This window comes from Indicator indicator, chromosome 5 (genome assembly GCF_027791375.1).
Source record: "Indicator indicator isolate 239-I01 chromosome 5, UM_Iind_1.1, whole genome shotgun sequence".
Lineage (NCBI taxonomy): Eukaryota > Metazoa > Chordata > Aves > Piciformes > Indicatoridae > Indicator > Indicator indicator.
The window spans coordinates 2,571,584-2,586,168 of record NC_072014.1 but is presented as its reverse complement, the minus strand read 5'-3'; positions in this window follow the sequence as shown (position 1 = coordinate 2,586,168).

The following is a 14,585-nucleotide window of genomic DNA, read 5'->3' as shown; positions in this document are numbered from 1 at the left end:
CCGTGTTTGCTCCACCTGAGTGCCGTACCCAGTCCCGCGTTCGCGTCCCGTTCTATGGAGAGACTATGGCTTGGGGGCTTGTGTATGGGGTATTACAGTTGGCGGCGGGGGGTGGTAGTCTGTTGGCCCCCTACGCCGACCTTGGAGGAGGGTTTTCCTTTGGGGTGCTTCTTTTCGTGGTATCCTGCTCTGGCGGTTTCGATGTCTTGCGGGTTGTTCTTTTTGGGTGTGATCTCGTTTAGGCTGGGGGGTTGTCTCTTGGTTGTCTTGGGTATGTCGCGCGCGTTATTCCCGTGGCTGCCGGCGGCGTTCGAGTAGCCCCAACCTTTTTGAGAGAGGGGTCCGGGGGGGGGGTTTTAAAAAAAAAGCAAAAAGGATCAAAAATATAAAGTCATGATTCTAAAAATATAATGAAAATTGCACAGCGATATTTTGGAAAACATCATGAGAGGAACCTCCTGTTCGGTTCAAATGAGTGTCTATCTAGCATGTCACCTAGGGAGAGAGCGTTTTAATAATTAAATTAACAATAGCCGAGCTGGCCTTCGCAATGGTTAAAGAGGCAGTAAGAACATTTGCTGTACAGATAGACGCCCTGGGGGCCGGCGCTTGTAGAGCTGTGGCGCCTGTGGAATGGTGGGCCCAGTGGTGGTGGTGAGGGGGAGGTGGTCGCTCACCCCAGCGGGGCCAGAGAGCGCCTCGTTCAGCTGGGCAGTCGCCTGGTGTGGTCTTCCCTTTTCTCCGTGCCCTTCCTTCACACTGCCATTGGGGTTCTGCCCGAGGGTGCAGCGACATGTATTTAGGCTCCCGACACCCTTTGCTGCATAACCCACGGCATGTGGCCGTTTGTGTCTCGTCTCGTCTCCGGTGAGATGGCACCGTACGAAGAATTGTGGAGGGGTTGTGTGGGGTGCAGGGGGCCCTAGCTGGGGTTTCAACAATACACACACAGCTCCTCCTTGCCCAGAGTTGCGGGTTCCCTCATGTTGCTGAGCCACGTGCCCAAATCCCATGGCACGAATACTGGTCCTCATCTAGGGGAGGTCACAATTTGGGGTTCCTCAGGATTCGTCGCTGCGAGGGGAGCAGAGCTGCATATGCCGCCGTGCCCCATGGAGTGTCTCGGCTGGCACCTGGGCAGGAGGGCTGAGTGGAAGGTTGATGTTGATTATTGTTTTGTTTTCTCCCCACAGCGCGACCCTTGCCCCAGGTTGCATGTGTGGTGTCCGTGCCGTCCCTCTTGTTGTCTCCCCGCTATCCAACACTGCCCGCCTCGGGGTGGGGGGGGCCGCAGCTGGGGGCCCCGAGTGTCGCTTCTGCCGCCATTTGCGTGTGGGTCTTAGCAGCAATCCAAGCCCTCCGACTATTATTTTTTGGTAGCTTCCCGCCTCGCTCCTCCCAGAGGCGTTGCCTTTTTAGGCCGCCTGCCGGCTCAGTGGTGCTGGGCACGTCAAACAGGGTTATAAATAAAAATAGAAATAAATTTGTAAAATAAAAAAAAAAAAAAATAAAAAAAAAAATAAAAAGAAAAAAAAAATAAAAATAAAAAAAAAAAACAGAAAAAAAAAAACATGAAAAAAGATTAGAAATTTAAAAAAAACAGAAAAAAAAATAAATAAATTGATGGCTTTTCATCGTTGTAGAGTTAGCGTTAGCATGGCAAGAGGCTAGAGCAAAAAAGGAGCATATCGACCGCGCCGGCACTGCCTTTTCTGGTTTTCGTTTGGGTCCCGTGCTGGCTGTCCTGCCGCGCCCTTTTTATCCCCTCGAAGTGTGTCTAGCGCTGGCTTAATTAATCCTTTGTCGTTCCTGCACGTCTGGCACCTCTTCTTCGCCCGGTGGCGACCTCCCAGCAGGTCGAGCCTCCTCCCACTAGTGTTTGCTCATGGTGGGCAGGTTGGGGTATCCTGGGGCCAGCCACCGTGGGGGTGACCGCTATAAGGTTAGCCTTCTTAGAGTGTTTCTGCCTGTGTGTAGTAGGGGGGGACACGAGAGTCCATTTGGGCTGCCCCATAGCCTGTTCGCCATTATTTTGGTGAGGGAGTGCTGGGGGACAGGTTGTTCAGTGTGCCGTGGTGGGAGGGAGGATTCCCCGGCACCCGTCAGGTGAAGCCACGGAATGCCGTTTATTGCCCAGGGGGATGGAATGCCAAAGGGATGTCTGTGCAATAGGTCCTGTGTGGGCGGACCATGATTAGGTCTTTGTACGGTTCGTAAGGGATCGCACTTTTCCCATCTGTAGACATTGGCATGGGGACAAAAATCCGTCACCGATAATGATTAGGAGCCCTAGTCGCCATGCCGGGGGTGTCGAGGGGTGATTAGGCTTGTCCCTTGCAGTGACTCTCTCCATGCAGGGAAAGCTTGGACTAGGCTGAACCAGCAGGAGACCCCCACATAGGATTCCAGCGCTCGGGGGTCTGTGCACTGCACACACACTCTATGTAGGGACATTTCCTGTGTGCAGCAGTCTGACCTTCATGCAGGACTCCCCTTACTTAGACCGGGATTTGTTCTTAGGGGGGGCTGTACTCTGCAGATTTTTGGACCTCATGTACTGGGGACTGACTTGGATGGCTGTGACCATGCAGCGATGCACATAAAATTTCCCTCCTTTTAACTCGCGTGCAGTGGGATTTCTGGAGGGGGGGGGGTAGGGCTTTTGTGCTCATGCCGTACTCCATGTAAGGTGGACACTTGGATATGGCTGTGACCTGCAGGACCTCATCCAAGCAGGGGTATTGCTGGGGGGCTGTGCTTTTTGCAGACGTGCCCTATGTTATTCTATTCTTGGGTAGGTGACTGTGGATCCTAGCTGCCGGATACCTCCCACTTAGCAGGGATTACTGGGGTTGTCTAATCACCACTTGCATGGCCTAAACTCCGCAACGACTCTTCTCGCCAGACAGTCTTGCGCTTTCCTCAGGTGAGGCCGCTGGGGGTGGGGGGTCCCTGTGGAGTCCCCCAGGGAGTCTATCTGGGTTTGGCAGTTCTCAAGGAGTAGCGAGGATTGGGTGGCCCTGTCCTAAGAAAAAACGTGGGGTTAGCTGTATGGTATAGCGGGAGTACACTGGCTGCCGGCTTTCAAATCCTCCATTTCTCATCGAACTTCCAAATGAGCAAGTTGCCATCAAACCCAGCTTCATAAAGATAAAGAGGCAATCGTGGCCTCGCTCCCAACTCTGAGAATTAGCCACTCTCCCGCACCCCCCTTGTATCCACCGTGTGCCTGGCCTCCCTGAATCGAATTAAATGGCTCCGCGGCGCCGGCGATGCGTGTGTTGGTGGCGGTTTGGCGTGTTGCAGCCAGCCGGTGCGGCAAAATTGAAATCTCATTAAAAGGAATCGAGGCTCTCATTAGCCTCCGTCCCTTCTATCTGTCTCGCAGTCAGTTGCTCGCGTCCACACCTGGTTTTTTGGTTCGCGGGGGTTTGCTCCCCCTCCTCGGAACTGTTCGCTCTTCATGCTTTTTTGCTAGTGTGCATATTGCCATCTCCCTTGCCGACCCACCAGCTTACGAGGGCGGCTTCCCCGAGCTAGCCACTGTTTAACCGCCAACACTCCAAATCCGAGATTGTTACACAACCGGTGTGAGCTATTGCTCTGAGAGATTTCTATACAGGGGGTCTCCCGCTGTAGGAAGAGACTGGGTGGAGGGCGCGAGCGGGGTGACAGGGTGGGTTGGGAAGTTGTGGAGCCCCCAGTGACGGTGGACCTTTATTTTTTCATGCCGCAAGTGTGAGGCCGGTGCCCGCACTAATGTGGTTAAGGCAACTGCCTGGAGGTGCTGTCGGGTGCGGTGTGAGGGAGTTTATATAAGCCCATCGGAAAAGCTGGTGAGGCGAAAGAAGACTAATTTTTAACACTGTTAACATCGGTAGGAAGCACAGAAAGAAGTAGGATTGTCAATGGGTAAAGGACGGTGTGCAAGGAGCTCCTATCACACATGCGAGTCGCTGAGTTGTGTGACCCGGTGATGTGTGCGGGCCGCATCGCCTACATGCTTGAGCTGTCCAGGTAGTCCCCCAACCGTGCCAAGCTCTGTGCAATATGGATGACCAGCTGGAGAGGCCCAGCGGCAGGGGAGGGAGCTGAACTCGAAGTGCAGGGCTGAAGCGTCCCGTATGGCAAGTGCCCGTGGAGCGACAGAGTTTTCACCCGGCTCCACCTGTCTAAGAGTGGCTGGTCACCCCAAGCGAGTGTGTTGGGGCTTGCACTCCATGCACTTTGACATAGGTCTTACCTGGGGACTGTAGTAGCGGCTGAGCTCCCTAGGCGTGATATTGGCTTGGTTGAGCCCGAAGGCAGTGTGCAGAGAAATAAAAGCATGGGCGTCCTGGCGCTGTGCTATCCTCACCGTCTCCTGTTCTTAATTAGAGTCTGATAGCCGAGGATTCACCGACTCATACGACTCTACGTCGAGCCATGCTATGATATTGGTTGGTGGACAGTTCAGAGGAGCCATTCGGCCGCCTCGAGGTACAACCCTGGAACTATTTATCACAGCGAGGGGACCCCTTACAGCGCCACGCCTGGGATCTGGGACAGTGAGCCTTATGGGGTTTATCATAGATTGCCGGCTAATCAAGGGCAACACGCACTTATCCGGGTTGGGAGGGACAAGACTCACGGTCCCCCCCGGACAACCTGGATGGGTAGGAACCCGGGTCGTCAAGCAGTGGGCTGTCGCAGGAGGCCCCGCTGTCTCCTGGCTGGAGCCCGAGGGTCCTGTACCCGAATCCATCGAGCACTCCGGTGAAACCCAATGGTGAGCGCGAGGGCAGCGGCGTGCAGAAGACGGCGATCCCAACTCCCAAGAAACTGGGTCCGAGAAGCTATCGCTGGGGAGAATAGCAGGGAAAGATAGAGCTCCGATGTCACCATGAGGCAAACGGGGAGCCAGCGGCAGGTGGCTCGCCAATGCCTGGAATGGGGACGATTGAGGTTGGTCGCTGGGGTTGAGACGGAAGTGTGCACACAGTGTGCTAGGTAATCCGTGGGCGTGACCGAGGCAAGCACTGAGATAATTATTTTGTGAGCTCGCTGCAAGAGTAACGGGGAAGGGTCGGCTGGCGGTGGGCACCACGGGTGTGCATTTAAAGCTAAAGCGTAATTGAAGATCCACGGGTTGTGCATCCAACGAACGACAGGGGAGAAGAGTAGGGGGCACTGTTATGCGCTCCTATCCAACTAGTGGATTTTGAGCGCTACCCTATTAGATAGAGAGCAACTATAATCTAAATTTTGTCCCATTGAGTTGTCGGTGTCCGGGAGCATTTTTCTACTTCACGTGGAATGCCGGGGGCGATACACAATATGAGGCTGTCCAGTTGGGTCTGTCCTCGGTTCCGCAGCTCGTCTACCAATGCCCCCATCACGGAGCGGGGGCGATGCATCGTCACGAGAGTGGGGAGTGCCGGGACCGCAAGCGGGAAGCTTGTGGTCCACCGCATAGCGGGTTGCGCTACTATGTTTCCATGCTGGATGGTCACTGGTGTGCGTAAGTGTCGGCGTTGGGGATTGTGAAAGCCAAGCGGAGGATGCCACCATCAGCCGGGGCAGGCGTCATGCGATGTACACCTTGTTTGCGAGCAGTCTGAGTGCGAGCGCGGGGTTTGGGTTGGCGCGTGAGGTTTTGAGTTAATAATTGGGCCGGGCAGAGGGTTGGTGCTGGTTCGCCATTATAGCAGAGGCTTCACTGGCTGCGATAGTGTGCGTCGACATAGGGTTATACAATTTAGCAAAGACTACTCAGCATGGGGGAGGGCTATGGGAGTGAGCCGGTGGCCCCCAGCCGGCTAATTATAGCCGGAGCGGGCATTGCACCCGAGCCCGGTGCCGCGCACAGTGATACGCAGCCATAGCAATGATGGAGGACATGTTGGGTGCACTCAGGAACAGATGTCTCAGCCAACGAGACCGTGCCGTCAACAAGTACGGCGTATGGTAGCCCGTATCAAGATGATCAATACACCTTTAGAAGCGGTATCGCGCAAATGAGGAGAGTGCAGTACCTATCCTGGCCAGCGACCCAGCATGGGGCCTAGGGACTGGGTTTGCTAAGGGGCACAGCAGCAGGCTCACTTTGGGCAACGGAAACCGTCTAGTGGTGCAGGGTCTGCCAAGGGGTAGTACGCGAGCATCGGTTCCAAAAGTAGGCCCACTGATCCCGCTAGAAGTTGCCGCGCCAATTTGCTGCTGGTGGGTTCTGAGTGCGTCGCTGGTCGAGGGCCTGGTAGCCGATGGGGCAGAGCAGCTAGGTTACATCATCGGAAGTGGCATTCGTGGGATCGCTGCCGCATGCGGGTGGTGGCGCGGAACGTTGCGTTTGCAGCGCTGGGCAGGTCTGTGTAGGGTTTTGATTGCGACACTGTGCCTGTTGGGTAGTGTTTGAGTGTTCTGTCCATCCCCTGCCGCTTGTGGCTTCCAGTCCCTTGCCCGTATTTAGCCTGTGTCCCGGGTGGCCAGCACTGACAATCTTTGGCTAAGATTAGGGCTGACACGCCCGAGCTTCCATAGTCCTGGGCTGAATCTTATCGCCTGACTGATGACAATATGATGGTTCCTTGTGTGAGGGGTTCGATTTGGCGGACGGTAGCCCTAGGGGGCTTCTTGGGAAGAGGGGCAGGGACGAGCTCTCGACAATCTGCAGGCAGCAAGCACTAGGCTGACATGCTGCCAGGAGGTTGAGTAGCTTTACTCAGTGGAGCTTGATGCTGCACCTGCTGGCATATCTGAAAGGAGGAAACGTGCAATTCGATTATGGTGTTGTGGAGGCAGTGCCATCTGGCACTAAGGGGCCTTTACAGTTCCCTGTGCTGAGAACTCTATTCCCCCTAGGATCCCCCGGGGACAGGCTGGGTACCTGTGAGGCACCGAGCCCTTTGCCACCCATTTGTGCCCCCTCCAGTGGCCGCTTGTGTCTGTCAGGTAGGTGAATGCTGGTGCGCCCGCGGGATGGATAGGGGCCCTGGCATCATAGGTCATGGAGAAACGGTGCGAGGTAGATATGCCCAGGCACTAGTCAATAGAATGTAAGGTCCCCAGGTGGTGAAGACTTGGCAGGGGGGGTCTGTTCCATACCAACATGCCAGGGCCCCAAGCCCCTAGGAGCCCTGCGCGACGGGTGGCTGGCCTCTGAGTGGCCCTCGACTGTCCTGTGCAGAGCATTTTGAGAGATCAGGCTCCGAGGCTTATGTGGCTAACAAGCTTCCCTGGCAGAGACCTGTGTGGTCGGTGATGTGAGTAGCCACACACAAGAGTGGCCCGCATTGCTGGGGGCAGACGCATGTTTCTGGTCACAGTTGAGTGGAAAGGGGCTTGGTGTGCCCACAGATCCACCAGACGCGACACAGTGGCAAACTTCCTAGCTCCGTGGTCGCCTGCTGTCTCTGACAGTCCCAGCTGGGTGCCTAGCCTGAGGGGACATGGGCTCAAGGGCCAGGTCCACAGGCAAGCTGCTGTGGAAGGGGTTGGCAAGGAGTGGTGGCCCCGGCCGCCGATGTAGGCCTTGTAACTCCGCGGTGGCCCTTAGAAGTGGGCGCAGCCGTGTGAGGAGTCTGTAACGGAGTGGGGGCTCAGAAAATAATATTTACAGGCTACGGATGATGTAGCAGTTATAGCGTTCAAATGCGAAGCTGCAGCACAATAGCTCGGTTGAGAAGGGGTGTGGCCTTTGTTGGGTCCAAACCAATCCCCGACCTGCGTGGGAGGGTGGGGGTACTGTCCGCTTTTGCGGGGAGCGTGGGCGGCTTGTGTTGGTTTGTCTGAGGGGGCACCACAGCAAAACGAGTGGCAAGCTGGGCTATGGACCCCGCCGACGTGTTAGAGGTAACGGCCCCTACCATAAGTGCCCATGACGGAAAGGGGCAAGCAGTGGTGGTATGGGCCATCTTCTGGCCTGAGGCTACAGTGGTCCATGCTAAAACCTGCCCAGATCCCGCCTGCGACGCTGACCTCTTGGGCGTGGTGATGCTGTGTGAGGTAGTTGGTACGCAGCAGCTTCAGTGGTTCAGCGCCCCAATCTTTGGCACCTAGTGCAGTAGCCTACCCTGAAGGTGGTGCCACCGAGCTACCGTTGTCTACTGATGTCTCCCTGCTTGGTGCCATGGCCAGCAAGGTACCTAATTGGCTACGGCCCCCGCCCTAGCCTGTGGCGGCAGCATAGGTTCTGGTGTAGTCTCACTGTACTGCAAGTGGATGGTGGCCCGTGTGAATGCGAAAGGGGGCTCACGATCTTCTAGTACGTTTCGTTTCAGGCTTTATTTTTTGTGGGGGGTCCGCTGCAGGGCAAGCAGTGAGGCCTACGGCTGAGGCCCTCCGTCCCCGTTGATGGGTGTGGGGGGTGGGTTTTCTGGTGGGTGGTGCGGTTGAGGTGTGGGGCAGTGGAGGGCCTCGGCTTCTGTCTGCCGGCCCTCCTTCGTGAGGCCGTTTGCATTAATAAAAAAAAGACACGACAACGAACCCACCCTGTGTTCCAATCACTCATGGGCGCGTAGGGCGTTGCAAAATGTGCAGGTGCCGGCCTAGGCATGCGGCGACGCGTTGGGCATCAAGTGTACTGCGACCGGGTGAGAATAGTTTTCAAGCGCTCCATGAAATGCCTCCGCTCGGTTTTCCCACTGCACCGTGGCGTGCTTCATTCGCCAGAGCCCTCCAGCCCCCTCCTGCACTCTTGTTTGTTATCTTTGTTCGTGTCTGTGTTTTCCCGTCTGCCTAGTTTTCCCTCAATTTTATTTAGCATTCCTACTCTGAGTTTTGCCCTTATCTGCCCCTGCAAATTCCTGTGCCTAGTTGGCAACCAATGGGCACAGATGATCACGGGGTGTGAATCAACGTGTGCCGGCTTTCGTTTTATCTTGGCCGGTTCTGTCTCTCACATTCGCGAGCGCCACGTCGACCTTGGTTGTGAAAGGTTTGGTTACGGCGGGGAGGTCGTGCTATGCACAAAAACCACGTTGCGAGGGCTAACCGGGATTGTCCCACAGAGGTTGAGCACAACGTCATGTGTGCATGTAAGATGTCCTGGCAGGTTGAGGTGTTCATGATGTCCCGAAAGGAGGGAGTGGATGTCACATGCCATCGGCTTGGCAATAGTTGCATACAACCACCTGGAGGGGTGAAGAGCTGACTGGAAGCCAGCAATTCCGCCACTATCCTGGTTTGTGAGAGGCCAATAACTCGAGGGTTTGCCTCTAGTTGACCCCAAACTGCCCCAAATCCTGAGCCCGCTTGCAAATGTGTGTTGATTTGTGCAGGGGACTTTCCGAGATCGGGTTGCAAGTTTCCCTATGTTGTGGCTGACTTCTATGCTCAGTCGACAGTCTTGCAAAGGAGCATAAGTGGTGTAGATTGATGTTTTGTGTTGTCAGGGTGTTCCAACTATCCATATACTTGGGGTTTTTACTGAGACAAAGCGACTCACATCAACTCCATCGAGTAACCTGGTTCATCACGCTGCCGTTGTGCCTCCTACCGCTCTCTGCGCTGTCCCAACCTCATGGCCTTAGAGCAACTCCTCATGTGTGCTTGTTGCGCCGGTGGCTCTTCCTAAGGGTTCCAGAGTTTCACGATCATATTAGGGAGGCAATCTAGGTAACGTTGTGGCAACCTTTCACAGAGTATCAGTTCCACCGGCCCAGTGGGTCAAGCTTCCAAGCTGTACTTCTCAGCCCAGCTCATGTCATACCGTTAGCCCGTTCAATGGGGTGCAGTTTCCCTAAGACCTCATCTCGACAGTTTCCTCAGGGCCCCGTAGTCCCTAAGAGCTCCCATTGTGCTGCCCTCCACGCCTATAAACTCTCTTGGGTGTTCGGCGGTGGGATGGCGGGCGGGGTGTTTTTTGTGCGGGGTCCTTGGGTGTCGAGAGGTCGTAGAGCGGCGTGTGCCTGTTATAAGGATGACTTGGGGAAGGAGTTATTTGATCAGGTGCTGGTAGGTGTAGGTGGTCTTTGGGCTCATGTCGTCGGTGTTGGCTGGTGCTGGGCTGTCACAACCAACAACCCCACTCATGACAGGTCAACCCCCATGAGCTTCCCGAAACACCACCCTGAGTGCCCAAACACTGCCAAGGGTCAAGGCACTGTGCACAGAGCTAGCCCCAGGATCTCGGAGCTGCTCGCATGGGTGACGCACTATATCCCTGGGGAGGCCCTGGTACAGCAGTGGAAGTGAGACCAACGGTAGGCCCTGGCACGGACATTTCAACAGGAGCCCCGCGTGTGCACGGACATACGATACAGCCCCGGCACACTACTGGATATCCTTGTGCACTTACCCTGGGTGCTCACCCTCCGGGCCTGCATGTGGTGGCGCCCTTGAGCATGGGCATCAGTAGCTGAGCCTGGTACATGAACCTAGCCACACTCTTGATGGACAGGCTACATTAGGGGAGAGCAGATGGCACTAGGGTGATCCCTTATGGTGGTATATGCTGTGGCATAGGCCCTAGAGCTAGGTGCTCTGGTGAGGGCAATGTACTATGGCTGTGGGCACCTTGGGGTTATTGGTCGCAGGCAAGAGATTAAACTGCCCAATGCCTGCAGCGTGCATTTCTGTGATGCTCCTGTGGGGATGCTAGGCGCTGTGGGCTCGGGGCAAGTTATGTGCAGAATGAGGCACCTCGGTCGGCCCTGATGCAGAAATGGGCCTATCATGCCCCATACTGAATTCTTTGGTGCTCACTGCCACTCATTCGACTGCTCTGGCCCACTGCTGTGTGAACTAGCATGCCCAGGTCTGACATAGGAACTAGGGGGCCAGCGAGGCGTGTAGCCTGAGCCCCAGACAGTGCCTGCATGCAGTCCTCTGTCAATAATCCAACCGAGCCCTAGCGGGTGTCTGCTGAACCCTAACCGTGCAGTGGACAGCAGGGCAGTAACTCAGCAATCGAGCTGTTGTAGAGTCATGACCCACCAGCTCCAGGGTGTAACAGGGACTGAAGTCATTGTGGGACCTAAGGGCTTAGGCTCTGTCAGCTGCAGCAGGCAGGCTCCATTATGTCCTTGATCCCCTTCCTCCAGGGAGGCTGTAGGCTGCCATGCTCGCAGGCGGGGCTGGGTTGCCATGACTCTCCAGCCAATGTATGCTGTTGTCCGCCCTGCCCACGACGAACGAACTCCCTTACTGCCTGAGGGAACAACCCCTCACGCCCATACGGCACATCTCGCCCCGAGTGGCCGGGTGCTGGGCAGGAGGTATGGCCGGTGCTGGGGCCAGCGGAGGCCGGGGCCTGGGCTGCTGGGGAGATGACATGACATTTTGAGGAGGTGATCTTGAGCCAGGGGTCATAGGGAGCTTTCATTGCCCCACGCGGGAAGAGAGGAGGCGGTAGCGGGCTAGCATTTGTAGCTGGCTGAGTACACCCAGTCGCAGCAAGCTGACACAGGGCGCAACAATCGCCCAGAGAAGCCAACCTCTGCCGCCGGTGCGTGGGCTGCCCGGCATGTCACATGCAGCAGAGGGGGGGCGAACCAAAGGACCCTGGCACCATCCTGGCATGCCCAGTCCAGTTCTTCTGTGGATACAGCAGGGTGGTCCAAGGTTGATAAAACCTTATTGGCATGTGTATGTGGTGAGTTCGGCCTCACATTATTGCCAGGTGACATTGTTTCCACACGTGGATCTACCGCACTATCATCACGTGCCACACCATGATCAGTAAGTCAGGGGGTGGCATGAGCAGGAGCCAACATTAGCCTTATGAACTCGTAGGAGTGAAAACTACGGAAGGAGCTGGCAGGTCACGCAGCACCTCGGTGGCCACTATTCGCAGGACGTGTGTGAAGCAGCCCTTTCTGGCTGCCCTCCACCAGGCTGAGTTGTGATTTGGCTCAACTCGCGCGCAAAGCCTGCCGGCGGAGCCAAGCTTTCCGTCAAGCAGGGCGCCTGGGGCGCCCAGGCTAGGGAATGGACCCTCGCGGCTTCCCTCCCGCTATGGTGGCGCAGACATGAGCAAGCAATCAGACCGTTGCAGGCGCCTTCCCTCCGGGGCTGGGCCAGGCGTCGGGGGCCCAATAGCCACCGGGGGCAAACGGGGCATCGATCTCCTGGAGCTCCACAAGGAAGCTGGTTATTCTTCTGGCCCCCCGCCCCCTTCCGCCTCCTCCCCTTCCCCGCCCCCCCCCCCCCCCCCCTCCTTCCTCTTCCCTCTTTGCACCTCCCCACCCCTCCCCCCCCCCGCTCGCCCCCTCGCTCCCTCTGTACCCCCTCCCTTCCCTCTCCCCACACCTGCCCCCTTTCGGGTGTTGGTTGGCGAACAACCCCTTTCGGTTTCACGCGCTCTCGTGCCGTAGCCTGGGGCAGCCTAAGGACGTGCCGCTGGCGCTTGTGGTCCGAGTGCTCGTCGGCTTCGCGGTGGGCCGGTAGCTTATTGTGGCTGGCAAGTTAACCACGTCCCGTCCTCTGTGATCTGTCGTGTGCCATCAATCCTGCCTCCGCATCAGATTAACTCAAGGACAGGTCCATTCATGTGCTAATTAAAACCAATCGCTCCCCATAGGCAGTTTTCGGGTAGTCGCCGCGTAGCACCCTTTACAGGGCTGGGGGAGGTCCCCGCCTCCATTTTTGGTTCCGTAAGCTGAAGTTTGGGGCGCGTGAGGGGGCCACATTGCCCCTGGGCCTGATGGCTCACGTTAGGAGGTTAGCTGGATTGGCACTGCCTGGACCGGTGCCTCACTGTTTGTCGGAGATGATCAGTTCATGGTGGGCCAGGGTGGCACTGCCTTGGACCTGTGGCTTCACTAACTGTGCGAGGTGGCTGGTTGGCTGGTGGCAGCTGCTCTCCCCCGTCAGCCTCACATCTCTCCCCTGTGTCACGATCGCCAACCCCTGGATTCGTGCTGCCACGGCTTCCAAAACCCAGAGCCATGAAGGCAGCCCCCAAAGAGTGAGGTCCGTGGGATTGCTTCCCCTACACAGGCTGGGAGTCCCCTCTATCTCACACAGATGTTTGGGGGGGCGGGGGTGTCTCAGCATCTTCCCAAACCCTCACCGTGTAACGCTCTGGGGCGGTGGCTTTGCTTGATGCTACCGAGCTCTTGGCTGGTAGATGCATAGACAATTTTACGGTGCGACCAATTTTCTCCGTAGGCTTCATTTCAAATTTAATGATCCGGGACAGAGGGTTAAACTGTTAAAGGTATGCAGCCAGGATCAGTAGAGTATCCTGGAGCCGAGCCCAAAGTAGTGGGTCTCGGAGGTGGGGATCCATTTGGTGTTTTTTTGTTGTGCTCGCGGTGCGGAGGCCGGATTGGCCATGCGCGGCTCCGGATCTATCCCCGGCATGGGCAGCGAGCGAGTGCCCCGAGGCACTCCCAAGCAGGGCTGCGTGGGGGCAGCCCGCGATTCGTGAGGAGCCGAAGTGCTGAGGCCGGGAGGAGATATCTGGCAGCAGGGGCCGGGACTCTTCTGCTCTCTGTGACGTGCCGTGATGCAGCGCTGCTCCATCTCCTTCGAACCGAATGCCATCACACTTGCGGGGTCTCGCTGGCCGTACCGACCCTCGCCGGTGTGTCATTGGCATTGTACTCCTTGTTGGCGCCATGCCCGGCTGGAGACGGTGCCAGTCCCTGTGCTCCCAGCCGCGGTGCGAGGAGCCCTGAGCTCGTGTTAAGCAGCCCTCTTTGTGGCCGTGTAGGTGTGTAGTGGCTGGTGAATATTAAAATGCCCCAGGAGTCCACGTTTTTCCCAAACCGAACTTCCGCTCCTATTCTTTTCTCTTGGTTACAACCTCCTGCCACTCTCTATTTTCGCCCTCGTTTTTTCTGCAACTGCCCGTGAGCAACGGTATCCGTTGTTGCTTCTCCTCCCGCCAAGTTTATTTTATTTATAAAAAAAATGTATATATATTTAAATTTTAAACTATTTTTAATTCGGGGGCTCCCGCCTCTCTTAGCGTCGGCTGGGTGCCGCTGCTCTGCCTGGCTGTCCGACTCCTCCTCCGTTTATCCTCTGCCTATGGCCCTTGGTAGCCCCCCCTTCGGCTCCCAGCCCAGGCTGCGATTGATTATTTTATTTTGAAAGCCGGTGGGCTCCTGCTTCTTGGCGGTTGCAGGCGGACTATGCTGTCATTACATGAGTTAAGCCGCGGTTAAATATTAACCATGAGGGCAACGCGGTCCCCTAGCCCCGCTGCCAGGCTACAGGTCCCAACTTAAGGATCGCAGCTGGCAATGACCCCCTGTCTGCCCGCACCTCGGCTTTGGGCAAGGGGCAGCCAGCATGGTGCTGCTTGTGTCGTAAGCTAATTCGCCCACGTTCCATGCAAGCGGAGTGGGGGGCCTGTGCTCTGGTCCCGCGTCTTGCTTTCAAAACAGAGAAACCTGACTCCCTGAACGGTGCTGGCTCCTCACGTGCCAGGCTCGTGTGGAGGTAGAAGATTGGTTGTTGCTACACTGCAAATGATGGGGAGTAACCCGGTGGTTGCCTCCCATGTTCCCAAGGCTCTCTGGAGTGCGCTATGAGGCCCTATCTCATGCTCTCTCCTGGGATCAAAAAGCAAACCCAGGGTGGCCTACTCCCACCGATTTAAAGACATCCAACTCCTGATGTGTCCATGCAAAATCTGTCCCCATCCAAACCCTGCA